The 14,096-nt window shown below is 47.2% G+C and overlaps 1 protein-coding gene and 1 long non-coding RNA gene across 4 annotated transcripts in view; one reads left to right on the forward strand and one right to left on the reverse strand.

Annotated features, from left to right (window-relative positions):
• lypd6b (LY6/PLAUR domain containing 6B) overlaps positions 1–14,096 on the forward strand; it is a 198,031-nt gene that overhangs the window by 114,155 nt on the left and 69,780 nt on the right. The window lies entirely within an intron of this gene.
• Positions 1,683–12,833, reverse strand: LOC119962109. Its single transcript, XR_005459814.1, has 3 exons — positions 12,669–12,833; positions 5,911–6,040; positions 1,683–1,810 (listed from the first exon to the last, which is right to left on the reverse strand). It is a non-coding gene; the product is annotated as an uncharacterized LOC119962109 (long non-coding RNA).

Consider the following 14,096-nt stretch of genomic DNA (forward strand, 5'->3'; position numbering starts at 1 on the left):
GATCATGGTACTTAAACAGACCTTATCAGTCCTTCAGGGGCATTTGTCTCCTCCGTAGATTTGTGACAAGCGCGTTGTGGGCTGAGGCCCTTGGAAAAGCTAAACTGGGATATGTTTAAACTCAGTACTATTTCAAATGGCCTCAAATTTGTATTTTGCACATGTGCGATTCATACCCCACTCCCTTTCCGCTACCCACAAAAATTGTATTAGCGTGGAATGGGTCCCACCCGCCACTTTTAAAGATTTCCAGGTTATCTGCCAGATTAGACATGAAATTAAAGAACTTAAATAGCAACTTTCGCTCTCTCAGGATATCCCATAGGGGTTTGCCCGCAATTACATGTTTATTTTGAAGAGAATCACTGTTGTGATGCTGTCAAATGCAGTAGCCAATTTACACATCAGAAAATCCCACAAGCAACAATTTGAGAATGACCAGATAATTGATATTTGTAACACTGATTGAGGGATAGATATTGACCAGGACATAGGAGATAACTCTCCAGTCAGAACTGGCAGACACAGGGCAGCACGGCGGCACAGTGGTTAGCATTGCTGCCTATGGCGCTGAGGACCCGGGTTCGAATCCCGGCCCTGGGTCACTGTCCGTGTGGAGGTTGCACATTCTCCCCATGTCTGCGTGGGTTTCACCCCCACAACCCAAAGATGTGCAGGATAGGTAGATTGGCCACTCTAAATTGCCCCTTAATTGGAAAAAATGAATTGGGTACTCTAAATTTATTTTAAAAAAAGAACTGCAAGACACACTTGAGAATTAATAATATTCCGGTTAGTCTACGCAATCAGTAGTTCCAATTATTTTTAATCTGTTCACATTGCTGCAGGCCAGTGGAACCTCCCAATTTTTCTTTTTGTTTGGATGTGGTTCTGGAGCGACCAGGAAGCCTCCAGTATCTTTTTCAAGTCGTATTCTTCATACATGGTTGATGAATATTAATACACTGGCGAAGAAGAATATTGAAGCTGAGCCCTCATTTAATGTGATCACAAACATACTTTTCAGCAGTTGTTGAGGTTTAACTGAATCTCGGTGATTTTTCTTTAAACCCTGGTTATTCATGACCTTCTGAACCTTGCCCCTCTCCTGAGGTACGGTGACCCTTAATTTAAATCACCACCAGTCAGCTCTCTGTCAAAGGGAACAGCAGCCTATGGTTCCCTGGGAGTATGATGGCATTTTATTTATTCACGTGCATATCACTGCCCCAGCTAAGATCAGTTAGCACAGGCCGAGACTGAAACTTGGCGCCTTCAAAGTCTAATTGCCTCAATACCATATCGTCAGTGTGTTTACTCACTGAGCCTTTCAAGAGTCTCCTGTGTATCTTTATTTGTTTGCTAAATTTAAAGTACCAATTCATTTTTTCACCAATTAAGGGGCAATTTAGTGTCACCAATCCATCTACCCTGCACATCTTGGAGAGAATCTGCAAACTCCACACGGACAGTGACCAGGGGCCGAGATCGAACCTGGGTCCTCAGCGCTGTGAGGCAGCAGTGCTAACCACTGCGCCACCATGCCACCTGTGTATTTCAGCTGAAACCCAAGAATCTGTGTGCCCGGTGGATACATCATTTAATATACTTATAAGCTTTGAACAGTGCCCAGTATGAACTCTAGAGTTTACCCACCTGAGTATAATTTCAAGGATTATGAACATACAAGTGAGGTTTTATTGTGACTAACTCCATCGTGAATCAAACACTTTGTCCAAAAATTACAGTTGAGCAACCGGCGTTGAATGAATTAGTGTTCAAGCAAATACTCCATTGAAAGTAAGGTTCTCTGTAACAAAGAAGACATTAATTTACTTGTAATACAAATACAATTGATAATTTCTAATGGTGAAATAATCACCTATTTCTCTGCAATTATGTTTTTTTTGATAGCTCCACCACCATTTCTGCCTCGTATCATGTAGGGCAGTTTAGGTAGTGGTACACAGGGTGTCTCACACTCTGAAGAATTTCCTCACACGATTGTTGAAACCCATCAGCGACCAGGATCTGTACACTCTGTTTCCTCAGTGGGAAATTGACCCTTTTTATTGGCGCACCTTCATTGTTTATTCTGGAACTCCCTGGAGCAAATTCGCAAACTGTAATGCAGCTGACTGTTCACAACTTTAGTGCCCTTTTAACCTTAAGTTGAGCTTCCGATCCCAATTTCCTTTTCATTACAAGGATGGCTTGCTGCCATTCCCTGACCAATTTCCTGCCCTCAATTCTCTGTTAACTTCAACTGCTGTCCATACCTTAACCTCCATAAGGTCCTTTTGTGCCATCACCTTACTTGCCCTTATTGCTCCCCCAAACCTCAAATGTAAAATCCTCATCTTTGTATAGATTGTCCCATTTCTTTTGCCATGGGGCATGAGGAGAACTGAAGGGAAAAAAATAAGGTAAAAGGAAATTCTGGTTTTCTTTTCATTTTTACACCTTTTAGTATGAAGCTTCGTGAATCGCACTTTCAAAATATCACCTTTCATAAATACTTGCATATTTTAGAGGAGCAATGTTACAACAATAATAATCTTTATTATTGTCACAAGTAGGCTTACATTAACACTGCAATGAAGTTACTGTGAAAATCCCCTAGTCACCACATTCTGGCACCTGTTCGGGTACATAGAGGGAGAATTCAGAATGTCCAAATTACCTAACAGCACATCTTCCTTGTGGGAGGAAACCGGAGCACTCGGAGGAAACCCACGCAGACACGGGGAGAACATGCAGACTCCGCACAGGCAGTGACCCAAGTCAGGAATCGCACCTGGGCCCTTGGCACTCTGAAGCAACAGCGCTACCCACTGTGCTGCCATGCTGCCCATAATAAAGATGTATTTGAAAAATATACCATCATCTCTGACATACGATGTAATTTGCATCAAGTCACCCCAGTGTTGTGTCCATTATGTTTCATACAAACACCCAGCACTGCAGTGAAGATGTGTGGCTCTCTTGGCTAATTTGTTTCTTTATTCTTTAATGGGATGTTGGCGTGGCTGATGAAGGCCAGCCTTTATTGCTCATCCCTATTTGCACTGAAGGTGGTGGTGAACCATCTTTTTGAATACAACTGAGTGCCTTGCTGGGCCATTTCAAGAGTCAACCACATTGCTGTGGGTCTGCCATTGCATGTAGTCCAGATCAGGTGAGCACAGCAGATTGTCCTTCCTTAACAGGTATTAGTGAATCAGATGGCTTTTTGGAAAGCAGATGGTTTTTGTGAGAATCAATAATGCCCCCATTTCTGAGACCAATTTTACATTCCAGATTTATTGGGAGTGTTTCTCGGCCGCGGGATTCTATCTTCCCACTGCTTGTCAATGAGCTTTCCCATTATAACCACCCACTGTGCCGGGAAACTCACTGGCGGGGTGTACTGCTGATGGGAAAAGTGTATTGCATCAATTGGAGATCCCCAGCCTTTAATTGAATTCAAATTTCACCAGATGCAATGGTGGAATTTGAACCAATGTCCCCACGGCATTCACCTAGGCTTCTGGATTACTAGTATAGTTACATTAACACTAAACTACCATATCCCTTATCTCCACACAACCCCATCACCGCCCCCACTCCTCCCCCCACCATCTTTCCCTGCCATTTACATTTTCTAAATTACATTTTGAACTGGATTGGTTTATTGTCACGTGTACCGAGGTACAGTGAAAAGTATTTTTCTGCGAGCAGCTCAACAGATCATTAAGTACATGAAAATAAAATAAAATAAAAAGAAAATACGTAATAGGGCAACACAAGGTACACAGTGTAACTGCATAAACACCGGCATCGTGCAAAGCATTCAGGGGTGTAGTGTTAATGAGGTCAGTCCATAAGAGGGTCGTTTAGGATTCTGGTAACAGCGGGGTAGAAGCTGTTTTCCTGTCTGTTTGTGCGTGTTCTCAGACTTTTGTATCTAATTGTTTTCTAAATGTTAAAGCTACAGTCTCCAACACATCCATCTACTTGTCTATCTCACCTGTCGACTATCAATCATTTATCACTATTTTGCTGAACGTGTGTCGAGATTGGCATTATAGAGATCTGCATATATAGGCCGACTAGCAGAGAGTTGAAGTTTTCCCCAGCAACCTCGCCCTCCCGTCACACCACCACAAAGATATCGGGACTCTCCCCATCCTCCCTCCACGGCACAATAATCCTGGACTCCCACCCCCACTCCCTATCGCACAGTCATCGAGGGCTCTTTCCCCCTTCTCCCGCCCCTTGACACAACCATCGTGGACTCTTCATACTATGACACAATCATTGGGGACTCTCTCCCCCATATGGCACAATCATAAGGGGCTTTCACCCCCCCCCCCTCACCCCCAAGGCTAACAACCCCCACGGCATTATTGTCCCCCCTCAATGCCAGATGCCCCCATCAAGTTCCCCTCTCACTGCCCACTCCCCCTCTGCCAATGCTCACTCTCCCCCTACCCCACACGCTTGAGTGATTGGAATGCACTTAGTGATTGGGATACACTCACCTCTCTTTGATATTTGTAAATATTGGGTTTCACCACTTGAGTCACTCGTCTGTGAAAGGAGATGAATGAATCAAGGTTGAAATATTCTCCTTCGAGGAATGGACATTAGGAATCTGCAGATAAGTGTTGCAGCTGTAATTTTGTCCACTGCCCGGTCTGGGCTGCCCCCAACCAACATCCCCTGCCATCTGACACAACCTGCCCACGCACTCTCGGCTGCACACCTTGTCACCGGACCCCAGACCCTGTACCTGGGTGCCCACACGTAACGTTACCTAGACCGTGTGCTGGTCCCATCCCCAGTGCACTCACCCACCCTCTGGTCACGAAAATGTCCCTGGTGCTGGAGCTGAGCTCCTGGGTGTTCAGATGTTGGCTGCATCTGTGTTGTTGCTTTCTGCAGTGTCCAGCCACAGAGTCCAGGCATCACAGTCCAATTGGGATTCCAGGCAATAACACTCACATGGTACATGGCCTGCCTACCCACAGGGATCCACTTGGGAGGTGTGAAGTGCTCACTTAGCTATGATTTCCAATTCTCTACTAGCAATAGCCTTCAGCTGCATGGCCAGAGGTCTCCATGGTCAGTTGGGGATATGGGTGGTCGGTGAGACAGACAGACAGGCAGGGGCTGGGGTTGCCCCTGATGTGGGTATACACGTTCCAGGGGGTGGCACAGTGGGCCTGCGGATGCTAAGACATGCACCTCACCATCCACGACCGAGGCCGCCACCCATGGGGGCTCCCCCCCCCCCCCCGGCAAAAACCCCAGTGCCCCCGGGTTCATTGTCCAGGACCGAAGATGGCTACTCACATCCTCGGATCCCCACGGCAGCCATACCACCAACTTCACTTTTTAAAAAAGGGGTTCTAATAGGAGCCTGCGTGACCGCTTTCTGGGGAAGGGGAGGGATGCAGTTAGATCACAGGAGGCCATTAGATAGGGGCCCTTTAATTGAATGGAGATTGGCTTTAAGTGGTGATTGTTGGTTTCTCACCACGCCATGGTGGGATCCTGATTTTGCCAACGGGAGCGGGCCAGTTAGATCACAAACCGATCGCCGCCTGGCACTGGTCTCTATATTGGCCTCTCCCGCAATCTAACTGCCGGGTCGTGCTTTGGCGAGAGTGGCCATAAAATCGTGCCCAATAGTATTAAATACAACTTTAAACACATGCTGATTTTTTTCTACCCCAATATCACGGGACAGAGAGAAACACACTAAACCCGCTGTAATGTACACTGTGCAGTTGAAAATTTAGTGTGTAGGTGGGAAAGAAGGACCCACATTTGTGTGGGTGCATCTTTTTTTGTGTGTTGTGCTGCCTATGAAACAGAGTAGCTGCATTATCAGTGCAAATTTCCAGTTCAAAGTGAGTGATTTACCTTCTGCTCATGTGTCCTGAGATATAGACGTGCAGGAAGTCAGATTCAAACCACAGGCACAACAGAAGCATTCAGGATTGTTTCCAAAATAAATCATTTTGAAGGACTGCGGCTCCTGTCTGTCTGGTGCCTGATGGAAAGTTTAAATAATGAGGGAAAAAACAGTTTTAGAAACCAATGGAGATCAACAACATGGAACGGTGTTTGGTGGAGATAGCCTCTATCTTCAGAGCCATTCCCTTTCATGATGCGCCGTGGCCAAACTACACACAGTATCAGGTAAAATGTGAAAGGTGGGGGCTGGTGGGGGTGGGGGGTTGCAAGGGAATGGGGTGGGGAGGGGAAGGACATTGTTGTAAACGGAAGAAAATTGGCCAAAGAAAGCCAAACTATTCCTGAGAGGAATGTGCTTTCGAAATACTTCCAAGGATGTTGTTAAGGTTTCTGCTGACTGCGCTGAGCTGCTGCTGTATTTGCTCAATTTTCTCATCCTCCCATGTATGATGTCAAATTGCTCTTTCACATATTTGAGATGTCAGGTAGCTTGGGACTATAACTATAAGATGTAATCTTATCCTGCAGAATTACAATCCTTTCATCAATATCTCACACTACACCCACATATAGTGGTTTATGTGGTTTAGCTGGGGCTGGTTTAGCACAGGGCTAAAGAGCTGGCTTTTAAAGCAGACCAAGGCAGGCCAGCAGCATGGTTCAATTCCCGTACCAGCCTCCCTGAACAGGCGCCGGAATGTGGCAACTAGGGGCTTTTGACAGTAACTTCATTTGAAGCCTACTTGTGACAATAAGCGATTTTCATATCATTCATTTTCATATAGTGGGCAGCACGGTGGCAGTGGGCAGCTCGGTAGCACAGTGGTTAGCAGCGTTGCTTCACGGCACCAAGGTCCCAGGTTCGATTCCCGGCTTGGGTCACTGTCTGTGCGGAGTTTGTATGTTCTCCCCGTGTCTGCGAAGGTTTCCTCCGGGTGATCCGGTTTCCTCCGACAAGTCCTAAAAGACGTACTTGTTAGGTAATTTAGACATTCTGAATTCTGCCTCAGTGTACCTGAACAGGCGCCGGAATGTGGCAACGAGGGGCTTTTCACAATAACTTTATTGCAGTGTTAATGTAAGCCTACTTGTGCCAATAACGATTATTATTAATTAAATAATTGACATTGTATTTATTTTTTTAAAATATTTTTATTCTCCTTTTTCACATTTTCCCCCAAGTTTACACCCAACAATAAACAATAATCAGTAACGAATGCAATGTCAATCCCCATATCAATAACAACAATCCCATCCTCCCACCAAACTCCTAAACATTAGCCCGCATACTGTTCACATAAACAAATGACAAAAAGGAATTAGGAACCACCCAGTCACCATTAACACATACAGACCCCTTCCCCCAACCCTCCCAGCCCCCCACCCTAATGTTTGATGTAATCCAATTCTCGAAAGTGCATAATGAATAGCGCCCATGAATTATAAAACCCCTCCATCCTTACCCTCAGTTCAAATTTGACCTTCTCAAGAGTCAAGAATTCCAGCACGTCCCCCTCCCATGCCAGGGCACAGGGTGGAGAGGTTGATCTCCACCCTAACAGGATCCGCCTTCGGGCGATCAACGAGGTGAAGGCTACAACATCTGCCTCCGCACCCGTTTCCAACACCGGCTGTCTGAAACCTCGAACGTGCACCCCCTCCGACATTCACACACATCTTCTACCCCCTCAAAGAGCCGGCTTACATTGTATTTATATAAGCCAAGTGACAATTGGCATTGTTTATTTTCTGTATTGTCGAATTTCCATTCTTCCTCATGAACGGGGGAACATGGAGGGAGCGCTGATGGATTGGTGGCTGGTCATCATTCTGCCTCTTTTTTTGATAACAATCACCGTCATTAAATCTGCTGCGCAGTTATTTTTGCGCCCTTGTCATTTTCCTACAATGCTTTGTGTCTCAAACTGCCACCTACCTACCCTAACTACCACAAGCCCCTACCTACCTGACGAGGGGGGTCACAGACATAGGTTGAAAGGTGGTAGATTTAGAACTGAGATGAGGAGGAACTACTTCTCACAGAGGGTTTTGCTTACTTGAAATGAAATGAAATGAAAATTGCTTATTGTCACAAGTAGGCTTCAAATGAAGTTACTGTGAAAAGCCCCTAATCGCCACATTCCGGCGCCTGTTCGGGGAGGCTGGTACAGGAATTGAACCGTGCTGCTGGCCTGCCTTGGTCTGCTTTAAAAGCCAGCTCTTTAGCCCTGTGCTAACCAGCCTCTGCTCCTAATTCCTAAGATCCCATCATAACCTTACCTACCTACCTAAGTAACCTAACTATAACAACCTAACCTAGCATAACTAGCTTTATTTAATCTATCGAGACCAGGAGGGGGGAGGGATTTGAAAACAAGGATGAGACTTTTAATATCGAGGTGTCGCTTGACGAGGAGCCAGTGTAGGTCACAAGGGGTGATAGGTGAATGGGATTTGGTGCAAGTTAGGTCACGGGCAGCTTTGTGTGACCTCAAGTTTATTGAGGGTAGAACATGGGAGACCAGCCGGGGATGAATGTGAATGGTGCAGTCCCGAAGCAACAAAGACATGGATGGGGCAGGCGTCTCAGCAGCAGGCAAGCTAAATTGGGTGATGTTATTGAGGTGGAGGTAGTCTGTTTTCCAGAACAGTTTACTCAGTCTTTCCTGACATATGGGGCGGGATTCTCCCCTACCTGGCGGGACGAGGGGCCCCGGCGTAGGGGAGTGGCGCCAACCACTCCGGGGTCGGGCCTCCCAAAGGTGTGGAATTCTCCGCACCTTTGGGGGCTAGGCCCGCGCCGGAGCGGTTGGTACCGCGCCGACTGGCGCAAAAGCCGGCGCCAGCGGCCTTTCAGGCCCGCCGCCCGGCAGCGGGGCTGGCCGAAAGGCCTTTGCCGGTTCGCACATGCGCCGGCGGTGACGTCAGCGGCCGGCGTCCATGCGGCCATGCGCGGCGGCGGAGGAGAAAGAGTTCCCTTCAGGGCACTACCCCTCCCCCTGATAGGGGGGCCACGATCGCAGGCCTGGCCACTGTGGGGGCACCCCCCAGGGTCCGATCGCCCCACGACCCACCAGGACCCCGGGGGCCCGGTCGCGCCGCCGATCCCGCCACCACCAGAGGTAGTTCAAACATCGGCAGCGGGAGATGCCTCCCAGCGGCAGGACTTCGGCCCATCGCGGGCCGGAGAATCACCCAGGGGCCTCGCCGATCGGAGTGGCGAGATTCCCGCCCCCGCCAATTCCCGGGTGGCGGAGGATCTCTGCCACGGCGGGGGCAGGATTTTCAGCGGCCCCAGGCAATTCTCCGACCCTGCTGGGGGTCGGAGAATTTCGCCCATAGTTCTACTTTGCCAATTCTCGTAACATCCCTTTCAATGTTTTGCTGCTTTCTCAAGTGTTGTTGCAGTATGACATTCAGATTTCGGCGTTTCCTTCACGCAAAATGTTGCACCTAGATGCTGGCTGGAACCGGCAGAGCATTTCCAACATTTTTCCCTTTAGTTTCAGCACTTAGAATTTAAAAAAAAATTTAGAGTACCCAACTCATTTTTTCCAATTAAGGGGCAATTTAGCGTGACCAATCCACCTACCCTGCACATTTTTGTAGGTTGTGGGGGTGAAACTCACGCAAACATAGAGAGAAAGCGCAAACTCCACACGGACAGTGACCCAGAACCGGGATCGAACCTGGGACCTCGGAGCCGTGAGGCTGCAGTGCTAACCCACTGCGCCAGCGTGCTGCCCTAGCACTTAGAATTTTTAAATGCTTTTAATTCATCAAGCTCACGAGTTCAAAGTTGCTGACGAGTTCTATCCAAGTGGTCACTTTTGCATACATTTGGCAGCATAAATCGGGTTGCTTTTTCACAAGGTTGCAAACTGCTGAATTTAAATGTCTAGAACACTTCAGGCAGTGCACTCTGCATTGTTTCACAGCAGGGGAAGTGTTATCAAGTAATTGAACAGGGCAGGAGTATTTCCTCTGTAATTGTGTGAGAATTATTTTTATAGCTCCCTGTACTTGTTGCGATTTAGTAAGATGTGATCCTCTCAGAGCGATGGCAGAAAGATGTGAGAAAATGAACTAAAGACAGTGGAGACGTTTACTTTACAAGTTTTGATGGCCCGGATCTTCATTGCTATGCCATTGTTTTCTTGTACAACTGAGTTCTTGGATTGGATATTAATCTGCTGCATCTGCTGCTCTCGAAACAAACATTTTCCTGTGGTCTTCGCTTCCACAAATGCCCGTATTTTAATATGCCCAAAATTTGAAACTATCAAGTAGTTTGATTGCTTATCTGATCCCAGCCAGAGCAATGATTGAGGTATTACCACTAGAACCCATGAGGTACGGAGAGGGATATCAGGCAGTCAAGAAAGAACTTGCCTAGATCATGATACTCACAAACTCAGGACTTCTCAGACCACCTTACAGCCAGTGAAGTATTTTTTTGAAGTCATTGTTGTAGGGGCAGGTTTGCAGTTAGTGGGGTCCTATGTTCACCTTCATTTCTGGGCCTCTCCCCCCCCCCCCCCTCCCCCCCACTCCAACTTCACTCCTCCCAACCCCCTCCCCCCACCTCACCCCACGTCCCACAGAACGCAAAGGTGGAAGCCACATAACTGTTCAATACTTATAGTTTTTAAAAACAAAATGACAAACTGTCTTTTTGCTTAACTTCATCCTCTTACCTCTCCTTCATTATGTGGAGAAGCCGGCATTGGACTGGGGTGAGCACAGTAAGAAGTCTTACAAAACCTGGTTAAAGTCCAACAGGTTTGTTTCAAACACGAGCTTTCGGAGCACTGCTCCTTCCTCCTTCCTCACCTGAGGAAGGAGCAGTGCTCCGAAATCTCGTGTTTGAAACAAGCCTGTTGGACTTCTTACTGTGCTTCATTGTTCTGTGTTTTTGACTGCCGGATTGATAATGCTATATTATATTGCTCAAGAGACTGATCTTGATTTTAGGCAGACTAATAAAGTGTCTGAAAGGGCAGGTGTTTGCACCTTTTTTTAATCAGGTTCTAGCTCTACAAAAATGGGATTCATCTTTCAACTGTGAAGCTGTGATTCCCATCATGGATTTCAAACAACACACGTTCAATTTCCCCCCCCCCCCCCCCCCCCCAACCCACAAACTCTCCCTCCCCTGCCAACCCCGCAAACTCCCTCAAACTCTCCCTGCCATCCAGCCCCATCCCCTCACAGTCTCGCCTCCCCCAGTCTCACCCCCTCCCACTCCCCCATTCTCGCCTCGCTTGCCTAGGGCCCTCGAGGCAGTCTGCTTCACCCTCGCTGTGTCCTCATCATGGGCACGGCACCTCTCTCTCACCTTGAGGCCTTGTGTGCCTGCTGCTGGCCTGTGTAGGGGCACAGACCTCTACTTGTCCACTCTGTGTCCTCGTCAGAGCCTCGTGTGCCTGTTGCGGGACTGGGGGGGGGGAGGAGGGGCTCTCTGCTGACGGTGCAGACCTCGGCTTCCCCACACTGTGTCCTCACTGCGGCCGGCCGCTGCGCATCTCCCTCGCCTCCTGGTCTCGCGCGCGCATGCCTGGTGTCAACCATTGCTTACCTTCCTACTCTTTGGTTCTCATCTAATCAGAGTCTGTTTCCGCTCTGCATTTGTTGCTGTTCGGTCCATTGCCTATCAGCTCCAATGCAGGGAGTAATCATCCTCTCTGACAGGATGCCAGTGGGATCTTCCAGTCCTGCTGAAGTGTATGTCGTTTTGCGCATTCAACCCACCCCTGCCACTGGGGAACCCACCGTGGGAGGTTGATTTCGGCAGGACCAGAAGATTGTGCTGGTGGGAAGTGCCAGAAAAACCCATCCATTAATCCTTTTCTCTGTGATCTTTGCCCTGTAAATCTTTCCTTCTCTAGCCCTCTTTTGCTGTATGGGTGCCCAGGGTGCTATAGAATGGCCCCTCTCCTGTTTTGAGTGTGTGTAAATAAACTAACCCATTGAGTTTGTCCTGTCCTGAGTTTGTTGTGGGCTCATGAATGGTAAATCGGATCACACCAAAACTGAAGAGTTGGGGAAAATGCCACTGCTTCTAAAGGGGAAATCAAATCAAAGCACCTTTCTGCTTGTGGATGGGTCAGCATGTGAAGAAGAAATAGGGAGGGGGCAAAGGCTAGGTTTTTGGGGGACTTCAGACGAAACAGTGTGGGTGTGGGAAAAACGATGATTGGAAGTGATTCTCCGGCTCTCAGTGGATAGATAAAAATGGAACCAGGTGACAGTTTAAGGTAATTATTGAGCTAATATGTCCAAGATTTTTATCCAGGCCGGTACAGTGGTTAGCACTGTTACCTTGGCAGTGCCAAGGACCCAGGTTCATTTTCAGCCTTGGGTGACTGTGTGGAGTTTCCACTTTCTCCCCATATCGGCGTGGGTTTCCTCCGGGTTCTCTGGTTTCGTCCTACATTCCAAAAGTGGGGTTAGGGGATAATGAGGAGGGTGGGCATTGGTAGGGTGCTCTTTCGGACGGTCGGTGCAGTCTTGATGGGCTGAATGGCCTCCTTCTGCACTATAGGAATTCTACGGTTCTAAACCCTTTGTCTGAATGAATCTCCTTCATGTACTAAATGATCTGTTTGAGCTGCTCACAGAAAAATACTTTTCACTGTACCTCGGCACACGTGACAATAAACAAATCCAAATCCAAACAATCATAAAATTGGTCACACCCTGACTTTTCAATGTGAATCCTCTCCAAGTCAGCTTGACTGAGCTCTCTCATCATTACGAGGATATGAAGAATGGAAAAGACGCTTTTGAGAATCCAGTCAGTCACATGCTTCGTGAAAGGTCCAGAGAATAAAGCTGCTAATTGTCCCTATTGTTAACTTCTCCATTGATGACACTTTGGAAACTGTGTGACTGAATCAGTAACTACACCATTATTGTCTCTCTCCATCGGAACTCGATTGTATTGCAATTCCACATTCCTTTTTAATTGTCTGACCAAGATATACTCAATCTAACACCTTTTCCAAGACAAGAATAGCAAGGGCTCCTCTACGCAAGGTTGATTCAAGAAAACAGAATCCTGTTTTTTTCAGCATTTAGTGACAATGAGAGTCTGGGCTTTTTCAACCTTCTCATTAAAATCAACGGGAAAGAGTTCTCCTTCTCATGCATATGCCCTGAAGGCTGAAATTACTAAATTTGTCAGTGATATTGCCTGATTTAAAATGAATGGAATCATCAGTCACGGGACATTGCTGTATTGTTGGGGCTGAGGGAGGGAGAGTGAATGTTGTTGGGGTGAGGGAGGAAGAGTGATGGGGGCACCTTCTGCTTCCTGCCACTCAGTCAATTCTGAATCCAATTTACCAGATTTCCTTGGTTGGATCCCATGGGCTCTTCCCTTCACTATCAGTCTGCTGTGTGGGGCCTTATCAAAAGCCTTGCTGAAGTCCAAGTAGACTACGTCAAACGTATAATTTCCCTCAGCTACACACCTGGTCATTTCTTCAAAAAACTTAATCAAGTTGGTCAGACATGACCTCCCCTTAACAGAACCATGCCTACTGTTCTTGATTAATCCCTGCCTCTCCAAATGCAGATTAATTCTGTCTCTCAGAACTACTTCTAATAGTTTCCCCATCACTGAGGTTAGAATGACTGGCCTGTAGTTTCCTGGTTTATTCCGTCCTCCCTTCTTGAATAATAGTACCATATTTGGCTATCCTCCAGTCCTCTGGCACATCGCCTGTGGCCAGAGAGGAATTGAAAATTATTGTCAGTGCCCCTGCTATTTCCTCCCTTGCCTCACTCAACAGCCTGGGATACATTTCATCTGGCCCTGGAGGTTTGTCTCTACCTTTAAGCCTGCCAGACCACTCAGAACCTCCTCTTTGTCTATGTCAATCTCTTTAATCTTATTACAGTCCTTCTCCCTGATGACTATACCCACACTGTCCCTCTCACGAGTGAACACGAACACAAAGTATTCATTTAGAGCCCTACCTAAGTCCTCTGGCTCCATACACAAATGACCACTGTGGTCCTTAATGGGCCCTACTTTTACCCTTAATGTGCTTGTAAAACAACTCAGAGGTTTCTTTTATTTTACCTGCCAGTATCCTTTTATATCCCCTTTTTGCTCTCCTAATTTC

The sequence above is a fragment of the Scyliorhinus canicula genome, chromosome 2 (genome assembly GCF_902713615.1).
Source record: "Scyliorhinus canicula chromosome 2, sScyCan1.1, whole genome shotgun sequence".
NCBI classification, from domain to species: Eukaryota; Metazoa; Chordata; class Chondrichthyes; order Carcharhiniformes; family Scyliorhinidae; genus Scyliorhinus; species Scyliorhinus canicula.